This window comes from Bos javanicus, chromosome 11 (assembly GCF_032452875.1).
Source record: "Bos javanicus breed banteng chromosome 11, ARS-OSU_banteng_1.0, whole genome shotgun sequence".
Classification (NCBI taxonomy): Eukaryota; Metazoa; Chordata; class Mammalia; order Artiodactyla; family Bovidae; genus Bos; species Bos javanicus.
Genome location: NC_083878.1, coordinates 98,430,185 through 98,443,278, shown reverse-complemented (window position 1 = coordinate 98,443,278; position 13,094 = coordinate 98,430,185).

Sequence of the window (13,094 nt, the reverse complement as noted above, 5' to 3'; positions counted from 1 at the left end):
CACAGCTGCCTTATACACTGGGGTAGCCTATAATCTTTAACTGCTGTTCTTTAACTTTTACTGCTCTGATCTGGCTGCTGGTGAGATGTGAAATCACTTAGAGATGATTTGAGCCTGATCTTGAGTTTTTAGGTCAGGTGAGAGGCCCAGGGGGCAACTTGTGTTGTTCTTCCTGGCACTTGAAAGGAACACAGTGACTTCTATTCTTTGTAGGCTTTGAACTTATTCTTGTAATAGGAAAAAGGGTGGTTTTAACAGAATTAAATCCACTGCACCTTGGGACTCCCCTGGTGGTCCAGTGGTTTAAGACCCCACGCTCCCAGTGCAGGGGGCCCGGGTTTATTCCCTGGCTGGGGAACTAAGATCCTGCGTGTTACATGGCATGGCCTAAAAATGAAATAAAAAAAAAACCCACTGCACCTTGATGGTGCTGGTGAAGAATGGTCACATATATGAGGGTGATTCATTTGGAAACCTTCCCTGAAACATGGAGTTTTGTGAAAGTGACATCTTCCAAGCCACTGAAGCTTACTTACTACTTCAAGTATTGAAACTTTTAACTTTTTTTTTTTTGACCCTGCCACATGCCGGATCTTAGTTCCCCAACCAGGGATTGAACCCACACTCCCTGCCATGCAAGCTGGAAGTCTTAACCACTGAAGCACAAGGAAGTCCCAAAACCTTTTACATTTTAAATCATTCTGATAGAAGTCTCTCATAAAGATTCTCTTTGTGAGCTATATCTTACCCTGATGTTTCCGGTTCAATAGAAATTGCACAGCAGATCCAGAGAGGCAGTGCTTCCATGTGGAAAGTCCCTGGGACTCGGCAGGTTTGGGCTTGAGATCACCTCCACCCCTTATTCACTGGGTCTCTCAAGTTTTCTGAGCCTCAGTCTTCTCAGTTCTAAAATGATTATGATGAATAATAATCCCTACTTGACTGGGGTGTTACCAGATATTGTACATTTATTGAGCACTGACCATATCTAGACCCTGTTCTAAGCCCTGTGCGTATTAACTCATTTCATGAGATCATGTATGTACACGTCCCTGGCATGTGCCTGGGACGGACATAGCGTGTGCCAGTAAATACTGGCTGCTGCCATTATTAGTATCACAAGTCTGATATTCCAGCTAACTTGTGCATCTTTTCTTGAGATCACAATGGGAGCTTGATGGCTTGATGGACTTCTGGACCTTCCCAGGTGGCTCAGTGGTAAAGAGTCCACCTACCAATGCAGGAGATGTGGGTTCCATCTCTAGGTCAGGAAGATCCCCTGGAGGAGGGCATGGCAACCCACTCCAGTATTCTTGCCTGTAAAATCCCATGGACAGAGGAGCCTGGTGAGCTACAGTCCATAGGGTCCCAAAGAGTCAGACATGACTGAGTAACTGAGCTCAACAACTCAAGGACTTCGCACACGGTCCAGGGGTCAAGACTGCGCCTTCAACAGACCCTGATGCTAGGAAAGATTGAAGGTAGGAGAGGGGGCGACAGAGGATGAGATGGTTGAATGGCATCACCGATTCAATGGACCTGAGTTTGAGCAAGCTCTGGGAGATGGTGAAGGACAGGGAAGCCTGGCGTGCTGCCCTCCATGGGGTTGCAGAGAGTCTGACATGACGTAGTGACTGAACTGAGGTTTAGCCTGGTTGGGGTGCTAAGATCCCGTGTGCCTCACAGCCAAAACACCAAAACATAGAAGCAATACTGTAACATGTTCAGTAAACATAAAAACAAAATTATCTACATCAAAAAAGTAAAAAAAGTGGCTTGAGTAAGATCAGAAAAGATGTACAAGGAGCAAAGAGTAGGAAGGATTGAGGGGAGAGTGGGGGATGGAAACCAAGGCCAGGGTGGGGAAGAGCTGCATACAGTGCTTTGATCGAGGTGTGGGAATCCCCTGGCGGTCTAGTGCTTAGGACTCTGTGCTTTCACAGCCAAGGACTCAGGTTCAATCCCTGGTTGGAGAACTAAGATCCCACAAGCCATACAGTGCAGCCAAAACAAACAAACAAACCCAAAACACACACAAAAAAGAGCTGAAATGCCATGAGTCACAGTAGACAACCCGCCCAAATGAGAGGAACAGACACGGCTTTGATCACTGGCCGTAATGACGTAAGCAAGAAGGGAAAGTGACAGCTCTTCCAGGGTCACGTTTTTGCCACAGCACAGGGCCGGGCAGGGGCAGATGAGGTGCAGGTGGGAATCATTTCACTGTTGAGAGAAGCCCCTGCTTCACGGACTTGTGTGTATGTTGGGGGAATGAGAGCAGGAAGGCCAGGAGTGCGAAAGCGCTGAGTCAGAGCAAAACGTCTCCCCACTCCTCCTGATAAGAAGGCGACGATTGGCAGAAGCATCGGAGGCCTCTGAATGGAAGCACCTAGGCTGGGAATGCAACTTTGCCTAAGAGCATGTAAGGTCTGCCATACAAAGCTTTCGAAATGGCCTACAGTTGTGCCTGGAAGATCACACGTTGGTTTGTGGCCAGGAGCTGGACTCCTCTTAAGTTTGTCTCAGGTCTTTGGAGTCAGCCTGCGTCTTACTGGCTGTGAGCCCTGGCGTGAGGTCATTTACTTTCTCCAAGCCTTGGCTTCCTCATCTAAAAATCCTCGGGACTTCCCTGGTGATAGAGTGGTTAGGACTCCATGCTTCCAATGCAGGGGCTCAGGGTTCCATCCCTGGGTGGGGAACTAAGATCCCACACACTGGGAGTGGCAGGGAGGTTCAAGAGGGAGGGGATATGTGTATACATATAGCTGATTCGCTTTGTTGTACAGCAGAAACTAACACAACACTGTAAAGCAATTATATTCCAATAAAAAAATTAAAAAGTTCCCAGGTAAAAGAAAAACAAACTGAGTTTCCAAAAACTTAGAAAAAAGTTCTCATTCTTGTGTATTTGAATCTGTGGAATGAAATTTTTTATCAATGGCAATTATATAAAGGTATATGTATATTGGGGTATTAATTATGTTATCAAATTAATAAATGTAAGCTATCAAATTAAAAGATCCCACATGCCTCATGGTACAGCCAAATAAAAAAATATCCTTCTCTAATGAGATTGGTATCAAAAGTTAACAAGCTAATGCTCATATTTGACATATATGCAGAGTACATCATGCAAAATGACAGGCTGGATGAAGCACAAGTTGGAATCAAGATGCCGGGAGAAATATCAGTAACCTCAGGTACACAGATGATACCACCCTTATGGCAGAAAGTGGAGAACTAAAGAGTCTCTTGATGAAAGTGAAGGAGAGTGAAAAAGTTGGCTTCAAATTCAATGTTCAGAAAACTAAGATCATAACATCTAGTCCCATTCAGTTCAGTTCAGTTCAGTTCAGTCGCTCAGTCGTGTCCAACTCTTTGCGACCCCATGAATCGCAGCATGCCAGGCCTCCCTGTCCATCACCAACTCCCAGAGTTCACTCAAACTCACATCCATTGAGTCAGTGATGCCATCCAGCCATCTCATCCTCTGTCGTCCCCTTCTCCTCCTGCCCCCAATCCCTCCCAGCATCAGAGTCTTCTCCAATGAGTCAACTCTTCGCATGAGGTGGCCAAACCAAACCAAAGCTGGAGTTTCAGCTTTAGCATCATTCCTTCCAAAGAACACCCAGAACACCCCAAAAAATAAAGTCTGACACTGTTTCCCCATCTATTTCCCATGAAGTGATGGGACCAGATGCCATGATCTTCGTTTTCTGAATGTTGAGCTTCAAGCCAACCTTCTCACTTTCCACTTTCACCCTCATCAAGAGGCTTTTCAGTTCCTCTTCACTTTCTGCCATAAGGGTGGTGTCATCTGCATATCTGAGGTGATTGATATTTCTCCCGGCAATCTTGATTCCAGCTTGTGTTTCTTCCAGTCCAGCATTTCTCATGATGTACTCTGGTCCCATTACTTCATGGCAAATAGATGGGGAAACAACAGAAACAGTGACAGACTTTATTTTCTTGGGCTCCAAAATCACTGCAGATGGTGATTGTAGCCATGAAATTAAAAGTCACTTGCTCATTGGAAGAAAAACTATCACCAACCTAGACAGCATACTAAAAAGCAGAGACAGTACTTTGCTGACAAAGGTCCATCTAGTCAAAGCTATGGTTTTTCCAGTGGTCATTTATGGATGTGAGAGTTGGACTATCAAGAAAGCTGAGCACCAAAGAATTGATGGTTTTGAACTGTGGTGTTGGAGAAGACTCTTGAGAGTCCCTTGGACTGCAAGGAGATGCAACCAGTCCATTCGAAAGGAGATCAGTCCTGAATATTCATTGGAAGGACTGATGCTGAAGCTGAAACTCCAATACTTGGGCCACCTGATGGAAGAACTGACTCCTTAGAAAAGACCTGATGCTGGGAAAGATTGAAGACAGGAGGAGAAGGGGATGACAGAGGGTGAGATGGTTGGATGGCATCACTGACTCGATGGACATGAGTTTGAGCAAGCTCCTGGAGTTGATGGACAGGGAAGCCTGGCGAGCTGCAGTCCATGGGGTCACAGAGTCGACATGACTGTGCAACTGAACAGCAACATCTCTCTCTCTTGTCAACCAACCCCACCTTCTCTCTCACCTGGATTACCCAAAGCAGCCTCTTCACTGGCCTCCCTGCCTCCAGACCCTTCAGGGGATGGTATTTTGCAGTAAATCTAGCCAGGCTCCTCCCTGTTCCACCCCTTCAATGACTTTCCTTAACTCTTAAAGTGAAGTTTAAGCTTCTGAATGTAACCTACAGACCTGAGCTGATGCTGCTTCCTACCCTGTACTACATTCCAGCCACACTGAACTTTTACTTCCTGGTCATTTATATCTCAATAAAACCAGGGGTCAGGGAGAGAAAGTTAACTTCCTTAAAAATTCCAGGCTCTTTCAGCCCTCCAAACCTTTATCTTCGCTGTTCTTTTGCTCAGAACAACTTTCTTGCTCATCCCTTTCCCAATTCCTAGTCATCCTTCACATTCAGCTTGGGTGTCACTTCCTCCAGGGAGCCTTCTTTGGTCACGCCCTGTGTTTCTTCCCTCAAACTGTGCTATGATTGCACTTTTTTTTAAATTTTATTTTTAAAATGAATTTTTATTGTGGTATAGTGGAAGGAGTGGTGCTAAAGCTGAAACTCCAGTACTTTGGCCATCTCATGTGAAGAGTTGACTCATTGGAAAAGACTCTGATGCTGGGACGGATGGGGAGCAGGAGGAGAAGGGGACGACAGAGGATAAGATGGCTGGATGGCATCACCGACTCATGGTGATGGACAGGGAGGCCTGGCATGCTGCGATTCATGGGGTTACAAAGAGTCGGACACGACTGAGCGACTGAACTGAACTGATAGTTGATTTACAATGTTACGTTAGTTTCTGCTGTACAACAAAATGGATCAGTTATACATATACATATAATCAGTCTTTAGATTCTTTCTCCATGTAGATCATTACTGGTAGCTCAGTTGATAAAGAATCTTCCTGTAGTGACAATATACAGCCTTGACGTACTCCTTTTCCTATTTGGAACCAGTCTGTTGTTCCATGTCCAGTTCTAACTGTTGCTTCCTGGCCTGCATACAAATTTCTCAAGAGGCAGATCAGGTGGTCTGGTATTCCCACCTCTTTCAGAATTTTCCATAGTTGATTGTGATCCACACAGTCAAAGGCTTTGGCATAGTCAATAAAGCAGAAGTAGATGTTTTTCTGGAACTCTCTTGCTTTTCAGTTATCCAGTGGATGTTGGCAATTTGATCTCTGGTTCCTCTGCCTTTTCTATAGTAGAGTGTATATATATATATGGGCTTCCCAGGTGGCTCAGCAGTAAAGAATTCGCCTGCCAATGCAAGAGATGTGGGCTTGATCCCTGGGTTGGGAAGATCCCGTGGAGAAGGAAATGGCAACCCACTTCAGTATTCTTGCCTGGAAAATCCTATGGACAGAGGAGCCTGGCAGGCTACAGTCCATTGGGTGGCAGGAGTCAGACCCGATTTAGAGACTAAACCACCGCCACCACTCTTCCTTAGATTCTTTCCCCATGTAGGTCATTGCAGAGCAGTGAGTAGAGTTCCCTGTGCTGTACAATAGGCTCTTATTAGTCACCTATTGTACACATAGCAGTGTCTATATGTCAGTCCCAATCTCCCAATTCATTCCTCCCCTCTTTTGAAAAAAAATTTTTTTTCAATTTTTTATTTGAAAGCTTCATATGAAAATTTCAGTTTTCATAGTTCGGGTCCTGCTAGAAATAGAGACACAGATGTAAAGAAGAAACGTATGGATCCTGAGGTGGGGAACGAGGGTAAGGTGAGTTAGGAGGTCGGGATTGACACATCCACACTGTGTGCTCAGTCTTTGTGACCCCGTGGACTGCAGCCCTCCAGGCTCCTCTCTCCACGGAGTTTTCCAGGCAAGAACACTGGAGTGGGCTGCCATTTCCTCCTCCAAGGGAATCTTCCCAGCCCAGGGATCAAGCCCACATCTCTTGCATTGGCAGGCGAATTCTTTACTGCTGAGCCACCTGGGAAGCCCATATATATACACTCTACGATAGAAAAGGCAGAGGAACCAGAGATCAAATTGCCAACATCCACTGGATCCTGGAAAAAGCAAGAGAGTTCCAGAAAAACATCTACTTCTGCTTTATTGACTATGCCAAAGCCTTTGACTGTGTGGATCACAATCAACTATGGAAAATTCTGAAAGAGGTGGGAATACCAGACCACCTGATCTGCCTCTTGAGAAATTTGTATGCAGGTCAGGAAGCAACAGTTAGAACTGGACATGGAACAACAGACTGGTTCCAAATAGGAAAAGGAGTACGTCAAGGCCGTATATTGTCACCCTGCTTATTTAACTTATATGCAGAGTACATCATGAGAAACGCTGGACTGGAGGAAACACAAGCTGGAATCAAGATTGCCGGGAGAAATATCAATAACCTCAGATATGCAGATGGCACCACCCTTATGGCAGAAAGTGAAGAGGAACTAAAAAGCCTCTTGATGAAAGTGAAAGTGGAAAGTGAAAAAGTTGGCTTAAAGCTCAACATTCAGAAAATGAAGATCATGGCATCCAGTCCCATCACTTCATGGGAAATAGATGGGGAAACAGTGGAAACAGTGTCAGACTTTATTTTTTTGGGTTCCAAAATCACTGCAGATGGTGACTGCAGCCATGACATTAAAAGACGCTTACTCCTTGGAAGGAAAGTTACGACCAACCTAGATAGCATATTGAAAAGCAGAGACATTACTTTGCCAACAAAGGTTCATCTAGTCAAGGCTATGGTTTTTCCTGTGGTCATGTATGGATGTGAGAGTTGGACTGTGAAGAAGGCTGAGTGCTGAAGAATTGATGGTTTTGAACTGTGGTGTTGGAGAAGACTCTTGAGAGTCCCTTGGACTGCAAGGAGATCCAACCAGTCCATTCTGAAGGAGATCAGCCCTGGGATTTCTTTGGAAGGAATGATGCTAAAGCTGAAACTCCAATACTTTGGCCACCTCATGCGAAGAGTTGACTCATTGGAAAAGACTCTGATGCTGGGAGGGATTGGGGGCAGGAGGAGAAGGGGACGACAGAGGATGAGATGGCTGGATGGCATCACTGACTCATGGACGTGAGTTTGATGGACAGGGAGGCCTGGCGTGCTGCGATTCATGGAGTCGCAAAGAGTCAGACACGACTGAGCGACTGATCTGATCTAATCTGATGTATGAAATAGACAACTGGGACTTCCCTGGTGGTCCAGTAGCTGAGACTCTGCGTTCCCAATGCAGGGGGCCTGGGTTAGTTTCCTGGTCAGGGAACTAGATCCCACATGCCACAACTAAGACCCGTTGTGGCCAAATAAATAAAATAGACAACTAATGAGAAACTACTGTATAGTTCAGGGACCTCTATTCAGTGCTCTGTGGTGACCTACATGGGAAGGAAATCTAAAGGGGAGATATATATATGTGATTCACTTTGCTGAATAGCAGAAATCAACATGACATTGTAAAGCAACTGTACCCCAGTAAAAATTAACAACATAAATAAATGTTTGGGTCCAGCTATAGAAGGGTTTCTCAACCTCAACACAATTGTCATTTTAGACTGGATCTTTCCATGTTATGGAGGGCTGTCCCATGTACTGTAAGATGTTTAGTAGCATCTTCATCTCTGAACACTGGATACCAGCAGCATATCCGCCTCCAGTTGTGACAATCAGAAATGTATCCAGATATCACCAGTGTCCCTGGGGTGGGAGGTGTTCTTAAAACCTCTGGTTAAGGACCACTGTCCTGGGAATTCCCTGGTGGTCCAGTGATCATGTTAAGGGAAGCATACTGACTGAAACCACCCAACCTGACCACGCACCATAGTAACCATTGGTGTGAGTTATTTTATGACATGAGGTCCTAGTAAGGAACATGGAACTAATAAGCCACCGCCAACCAGAAGAATTCAGGAAAGGTCAAAAGGAGACACCGCGTGTCCAACTGCCTCCCAGAATCCTTCTCACTGGCATCCATCTTGGCTGAGCAATGTGTGCGCCCCTAGGAAGGACTCTGCGTCAGAATGATGGGCCAAAGACAACCCAGAAACGAATCTCATCACCATGATACCCGAGACTGTGAGCCACGTGGCAGAGCAGTTCTCCTGGTTCCCTTACCCGGCTGCTGTCCGCCCAGGTGCTCTCCCAACAGTCTCCTGCTTTGTCGGCATGTGTATCTCCTCAGATAATTCATTTCCGAGTGTTAGACAGGAGCCCTCTCTTGGGCCCTTAAGGGGTTCCCCTTTCTGCAACAGTCAGGACTTGACACTTTCACTGCTGTGGCCCGAGTTCACTCCCTGTTCTGGGAACTAAGATTCCGCAAGCCACTGGGTGTGGCCAAAGAATGAAAATAAAAAAGAACAACGGTCCTCCAGCAATACCATCTGTCTTATACTTCCTTGTCTAGAGCATAGCACAATCCCTGGATGTCTATTTAATCCACTTTTCATTTCGGTCTCGGTTGCCTGAACGTCAACGTCATTCCTGTCAGATGTCTTGCGTTTCCCCCACTCAGGAGATAAAAGCATTAACGCCAGGACTCTCCTGGTGGCACATCATTTGTAAGTGGTGGAGCTGGGAGTCTATCCCAGGCGAGTCTGGCTACACAGTCTCCTCCTTATGAGTCAGCCTCCCGTGAGAGGCTGAACATAAGTCACCTTCTGGACCTGTGGCCTGGACCCTGGACCTGTGACAGGTGAGTCAGGAATCCCACCTGGAGTGGCCCTGCCCCACCTGAGTGCTATGATGTTGGGGCAGGTCACACTCCCCACTGGGCTGCAGGGTTTCCTCTGCTATGCCACCCCTCTTGCTGAGAGCTGATGGAAGATACACAGAGTAGGTGAGTGATGGGAGGGCTGTCTGGGCACGGGGGCTCTGCACAGGACCTGGCCTGTAAAAGGTAAGGGGTATGAAGAGAGGAGGGGGCCCACCTGAGGCCCCCACCCCCACCCCCTGACAGCACATTCTCCAAGGATTCTGCTGATGCTGAGGTCTACAGCCACTCAGTTAAGAAGCCCTTGGGTCAGATAACAAGTTCCTGCCTGCATCTGCAGGAGGTCAGATAGAGGCCTAACTGTAGGCTTCAGGCAATCCTGACAGGCAGGAATGTGGGCCCACCTGCCCAATAGTCCTTTTTTTTTTTTTTTTTACAAAAGCAGCCAGAAATCTGGGGCTTTTAATAAAAATTTCCTAGTTGAAATATTTCGAGTACTAAATATTTGTAAACTCTGTGCAAGGCAAACCAAATGCACCCATTGCCTAGAGTCATGGAAATCAGCTTGCAAGCTGTATGTCACCCTCTGGGGGCCAGTCTGTACCACTCAGGAGGAGCCAGAGGAAGGCAGAGGTTGGTAGGTAGGAGGCCTGGGCCCCAGATCCCTCATTCTCTGTGCCTCAGTCTCGCCATCCCTATGATGGGTGTTGGCTGGCCTAACTGGAATGGTTCCTAGGAAGGGGCCCCTCCTGGACACCCTTCCTTTGCCCAGGCTGGGCCTGACTCACTGGGAGGATCTGGGCTGGGCTCTTCATTTGGCTCCAAGGTGAGTCAGTCTGGACATATGTGGTAATGGTACTTGCATGCCCCCTGCCTGTTAGGAACCTAGCACAAGCAGGGACAGGCCACAGAAGGGGATACCCACTGGGGTTGAGGCTGGCAACACCATGGTCTTCAGGCAACCTTCCAACATGGTCCTGTCCAGGTGGGAGGTTGGGCCAAAATACCTCCATGATCTCCTCTGGATGGTTATTTATTTATTTATTTGGCTGCATTGGGTCACAGTTGCAGCACGTGGGATCTTTTGTTTCGGGGCATGGACTCTCCAGTTGTGGCGTGTGGGCTATCTAGTTGTGGGCTATCAGTAGTTCCTGCACACAGACTTAGTTGCTCCATGGCATGTGGGATCTTAGTTCCCCAACCAGGGATGGAACTCGCATCCCCTGTATTGCAGGGCAGATTCTTAACCCCTGGATCACCAGGGAAGTCCCACCTCTGGCTGTTTTTAGGTTCCGCTCAGCACCCAGGGCTCCTCCTGGCTGTGGCACTCTGGTTTTCCTTTGAGGAACCATTCCTCCACTCTCAGTCCTTGCAGTTTGAGGCAGAGATCCCAATTCTGGCTGTACTGGTAAGGATGTGGCCCAGGGCTGGTCCTTGAGGAGTACAACATTCCTCTCTCCATAGTAACTGGTTAAGGGTGAGCATGTGACTCAACTGGACCAATGAGAGTCTGCCCTGGGACCTTTCCTCTTGCCATTGATATGTCTAAGCTGGCGGGATGAAAACTTACCTGAGGCTCTGAGAAGGTCACCTGCTGCTGCTGCTGCTGCTGCTAAGTCACTTCAGTCTGCCTAATAATGAAACCAATGCAGGAAAGTCTAAGCAGAGGGTGGAGAAAGATTTCAGCTGGGGTCTGGGCTTCCCTAGTGGCTCAGACAGTAAAGAATCTGCCTGCAGTGGAAGAGACCCAGGTTCGATCCGTGGTTTGGGAAAGTCCCCTGGAGAAACGAATGGCTACCCACTCCAGTTTTCTTGCCTGGGGAATCCCATGGACAGAGGAGCCTGGCAGGCTACAATCCATGGGATCCCAAAGAGTTGGACACGACTGAGCGACTAACACTTTGAGTACTTGAATCCAGCAATTTCCTTCTTTTTAATGGTTTTTAAAAAATTATTTATTTATTCACTTGGCTGCATCGAGTCTTAGTTGCGGTAGGCGGGCTGACCAAGGACCGAATGAACTGCATCCCCTGCTTTACAGAGCAGGTTCTTAACTGCTGAACCAACAGGGAAGTCCAAATCCAGCAATTTCTGAAGCTAGATCCACCCTCGTGGATGAACCAGCTGCAACATCTGCAAATCTGCAGTTTTTCGTCTGTCATTTTAAGCAGGTGTTTGCCATCAGTGTGACTTTCCTGGTGGCTCAGTTGGTAAAGAATCTTCCTGGAAGGTGGGAGACCCAGGTTCAATCCCTGGGTCGGGAAAGTCCCCTGGAGAAGGGACTGGCAACCCACTCCAGTATTCTTGCCTGGAGAATCCCATGGACAGAGGAGCCTGGCAGGCTACAGTCTGTGGACAGAGGAGCCTGGCAGGCTACAGTCCATGGGGTCACAAAGAATCAGACTCGACTGAGCAACTAATACTTCCACTTTCACTTTGCCATTAGCAGCTGGAAGAGTCCAAATACTGTTTCCAACCAACCCTAAGGGTCTACTGTTCAGATTCCAGGTCAAAGTATCTTCAGCGTGCTGGCCTAGACTAGCTGTTTCTCATGCTGTACTCTGAGAAGATTTAGCTTTAGCGGTTAATGTACATTTTTGAGCCCCGCCTCAGAGCAACTGAAACAGATACTGGCGATGTTGGGTTGTGGGTGTGGGTTTTCTACAAGCTCCCATGTGATTCTGACTAAACCTCAAGGCAGAGAACACGGGTGGCCTCTGCCCCTCGCCACTTCCCACCCTCTTCCCTGTACGTTCCAACCACATGAGTCTGCCCATCTGGCCACAGCTGATGGGCCAGGAGGGCAAACCTGGTCCAAACTGAGTCACTGGTTCTCTTTCCCCAAAATATGGAATTGGGATCCAGGGACCTGCTCTGTCTTTGTGGCTGTGTGAACCTTCTTCCACCTCACATTCCAGGAAGTAGGAAAGTTTGTTCAGAGACATCCCTGGCTGGCCAGGGGTTAGGGCTCCGAGCTTCTGTTGCAGGGGCCATGGGCTTAATTCCTGGGCAGGGAAGTAAGATCCAGCATGCTGCATGGTATAGCCAAAAAAATTAAAGGAAAAACAAACAAACAAATGAAAAAAGATTGCTCAAAAGAGGAAGGAGGGAACACGGGAGGGGAGGCAGGGCTGAGAGAGTCCAGTGGAAATGACCACGTTTCCATAAGGTTCCCAGCCTGACCACCCAACATAGTTCCCCTTCCCCACTACCTATAGAACCCCATAGTTTCACAGCCCCTCCACTTTCTGACATAACTAACTTGGGTGATTTCTGCTGCTTGTAACCAGGAGACCTTGATCTAAGATGTCATTTGTTTCTCAAGGTGTCAGTCTCCTTATCTGTAAAATGGCCAGTGCAGCGAGTCGTGATGCCCTCCCCGGTATGCCACAACTCCTCGGATAGGAGGCCCTGCTTAAACCACTCCTTCTATCAGGAGAGGTCTTGGTGACATGGGGTATAGGGAGCTGAAGGATTTTACTACAACAGTGCTTCTCAAAGTCTGATGTGCATTGAAATTGCGTGTGTTGTGCTTAGTTGATCAGTCGTGTCCGACTCTTTGCAAACCCATGGACTGTAGCCCGCAAGGCTCCTCTGTCTACGGGGATTCTCCAGGCAAGAATACTGGAGTTGGTTGCCACACTCTCCTCCAAGGGACCTTCCAAACCCAGGGATCAAACCCAGGTCTTCCACATTGCAGGCGCATTCTTTACCATCTGAGCCACCAGGGAAGTCCAAGAATACTGGAGTGGGTAGCCTATCCTTTCTCCAGGGAAACTTCCAGACCCAGAAATCGAACCGCGGTCTCCTGCATTGCAGGCGGATTCTTTACCAGCTGAGGTACCCAGGA